The sequence below is a fragment of the Theropithecus gelada genome, chromosome 19 (assembly GCF_003255815.1).
Source record: "Theropithecus gelada isolate Dixy chromosome 19, Tgel_1.0, whole genome shotgun sequence".
NCBI classification, from domain to species: domain Eukaryota; kingdom Metazoa; phylum Chordata; class Mammalia; order Primates; family Cercopithecidae; genus Theropithecus; species Theropithecus gelada.
The window spans coordinates 30,049,769-30,053,423 of NC_037687.1; positions in this window are offsets into that span (position 1 = coordinate 30,049,769).

A 3,655-nucleotide genomic window follows, 5' to 3' on the forward strand; every position below is an offset into this window, starting at 1 on the left:
CTCCACCACGGGGCATAAAAAAAAAACATTTTAAAAAAAAAAAAAAAAAAAAAAAAAAAAAAAGTCAAGCCTGAATGTCTAAAATATGCTGGCTAATGAATGGAATCAACACCCTTATTTTCATGCCTCGAACACCTATTCAGGGAAGCCCTCACAGTGGAAAGCCAGTTCTCTGCGAGTCATTGCACCAGATGGGACACAGGGACGACAAGCTCCTACAGGAAGACCAACAGGTGAGTTTTGGGCCCATTTCTTCAGATCCCGCTCCCCTCCCAGAGAGGCCCCCCGACACACTGCAGCAGTGGGGAGCTGGGCTGGACTGAGCTTCTCTTCAGGGCACAGACCCAGCCCTGAGCAAACCCCATGCAGAGCACAGCCTCCCTCACCCATCTGTGGATCACAGGCTGATTTCAACCCTCAGAAACAAAGGGCGGAGCCGGGATGCTCAATGCTGAACACACATGGAATCACCTTTAAATATGATTAAGGACAGGTCCCAATGTATTCAAATGAAAACTTCCGGTAAGGGGGCACCAGAGGTGTACCTGCAAAATGCCCCAGCACTGCAATGTGAAGCCAGGGTTGGGTTCTGCCCAGAGAGGGAAGCCCAATACAGCCCCCACCTTCTGGCTCTGCCCCCACTTCGGGCCTTATTGTCATCAGGATCGAAACAGTAGACAGCAAAGGGGCAGAAAGTAACATCCACAGCAGCCAATATGGACCAGAGGTGGGGGTGAGGGTGTGGCTGGAGTGTTAAATTGGGGTTGGGGGAGTCCACAGAAGTTCCCATTAAAAAGGTGATACCATGCTGGGCACGGAGGCTCAGACTTGTAATCCCAGCACTTTGCAGATCACAAGGTCAAGAGTTCGAGAACAGCCGGGCCAACATAGTGAAACCCCATCTCTACTAAAAATACCAAAAATTAGCTGGGCATGGTGGCAGGCGCCTGTAATCTCAGCTACTCTGGAGGCTGAGGCAGGAGAATTGCTTGAACCCAGGAGGCGGAGGCAGAAGTGAGCCGAGATCGTGCCACTGCACTCCAGCCCAGGTGACAGAGCAAGAATCTGTCTCACAAAAAAAAAAAAAAAAAAAGACCAGGCGCGGTGGCTCACGCCTATAATCCCAGCACTTTGGGAGGCCAAGGCGGGTGAATCACGAGGTCAAGAGATTGAGACCATCCTGGCTAACACAGCAAAACCCCATTTCTACTAAAAATACAAAAAATTAGCCGGGCATGGTGGTGGGCGCCTGTAGTCCCAGCTACTCCGGATGCTGAAGCAGGAAAATGGTGTGAACCTGGGAGGCGGAGCTTGCAGTGAGTGGAGATGGTGCCACTGCACTCCAGCCTAGGCGACAGAGTGAGACTCCATCTCAAAAAAAAAAAAAAAAGGAACGTGATATCAGAAAAAAGACGGGTGTTTGCACCTGTAGCTGAGGGGCCACAGAGTTCTAGGCAGAGGGACAGCCCACATCGAGGCCCTAAGGCCGGAGCAACCTCGGCCCCAGGAACGGGAAAGAGGCCTGTGTGGCTGCAGCAGAAGGAGCAGGGGAACAGAGGCAGGGCATGAGGTCAGAGAGGTCCTGGGGGCACACATCAGGTAGAGATGAGGTCTCCAAACATTTCTCTCCCCTACCTCAAAAGAATCTAGAAATGACTTATTTCCTTACCTGTTTTAAGTAAACATGTAATTTTTTCTTTCTCTTATAAATTAACATACTATGGCCGGGCGCGATGGCTCAAGCCTGTAATCCCAGCACTTTGGGAGGCCGAGACGGGCGGATCACGAGGTCAGGAGATCGAGACCATCCTGGTTAACACGGTGAAACCCCGTCTCTACTAAGAAATACAAGAAAAAGAAAAAAAAAACCTAGCCGGGCGCGGTGGCGGGCGCCTGTAGTCTTAGCTACTTGGGAGGCTGAGGCAGGAGAATGGCGTAAACCCGGGAGGCGGAGCTTGCAGTGAGCTGAGATCCGGCCACTGCAGTCCAGCCTGGGCGACAGAGCCAGACTCCGTCTCAAAAAAATAAATAAATAAATAAATAAATAAATAAATAAATAAACAAACAAACATACTAATGATGTCACTTTTTATAATTTTGATACACATTGACATGTTCAGCCAAGTCCCAGGAAATCCAGGGCTGCTCTCATCTGAGATGTGCAGGACTGCAGAGGAATGCATTTGGGGAGTTCGGGAAGTCACTTTTGGACATATGAAGGTGGAGATGCCTGCTGGACTCCCAGAGGAGAGTTGAAGAGACAATTGGACACAGGATCCCAGTGTTCAAGGGAGAGGTCTGCAGGGAACATGGAGCCGTGTAGGTGGGTTTAAAGACATGAGATGAGATGAGATGATCTCATCTGCAGTGGGTGTGGGCAGAGATCAGAAGTCCAAGGGGGTAAGCTGAGGGTCACTCCATATTCAGAAAACAGAGCTCAAGACATACCAGAAGATAAAAGTGTAAAGTGATCAGGGAGGCAAGAAGAAAATTAAGAGAAATATATTTTTATTTTTTTAATTAAAAATGTTTTTGAGATTGAGTCTTGTTCTGCAGCCCAGGCTGCAGTGCAGTGGTGCGATCTCGGATGACTGCAACCTCCGTCTCTCGGGATCAAGCGATTTGCCTGCCTCACCCTCCGAGTAGCTGAGATTACAGGCGTGCAGCACCACACCCGGCTAATTTTTAGTAGAGACGGGGTTTCACCATGTTGGGCAGGCTGGTCTCGAACTCCTGACCTCAACTGATCCACCCGCCTCCGCCTCTCAAAGTGCTGGGATTACAGGCGTGAGCCACCGCGCCCGGCTCCTTCTTTCACTCTTCCCGTCTCTTTGCAAATTCCGACCCGTCCTCTACTTTGCCATGTGTTTATGGGTTTCCTTCATTCTTTCCTCTGTCTCAGTTTTTCTACTTCTCTCTCAGCCGCTCTCTCTGTCTCCTGATCCTTTTGGCCCACACATTCACAGGAGGGTTTGGAGTAAAACGCCTGCATCCCGGAGGAGCACATTTTCCAGACGGTGGAGCTGGGCAGGCAAGAACACCGGGTGTCACAGGACAGGCCCCGGGCACCTCCCCAACGCGGGCGCAGGGTAAGCGGTGACTGCGAAGGGGAGACCTGGGGAGCAGCAGGGCACGAGGAGGGGAGATGTAGGGGGCGACACCTTGGGACGGGGTGGGGTCTGCAGGATCCCAGGATCAGGCGGAGGACGCGGCGTCCCCGGGACTGGGGCTGCGGCGCTGCGCTCCAAGGCAGATGACGGAGAGGCTGGGAGGCGCTCAGGACGGGAATCCACCTCGCGGGTGAGGACTTTAAAAAGCGCGGGGCGGGAGGAGGGGTCAGGAAAGGGTTTTATGCGGGAAAAAGACGCGAAAGGCAGGGGACAGGGACTGGTCTCAGAGCGAGTTTTACCCACATGGCGAGGTCTGTATTTACCTGGGGTGGAGGGCGCGATGCGGGGATTTTAAGGTCAGCAGAGCGGCTGTGGAAAAGGGGGACGGCGAATTGAAGGCTTAATCTACACTCAGGCACACTCTTGCTCGGCGGCGTCACCTTCACAGACCACCAGCCGCTTCCGGGACTCCAGGAAACTGCGCGTGCGCGCAGAGCCCAGGTAGCCTGGGGCGGAGCCCGGGGAGAGGCGGGGTCTGCGGAGGG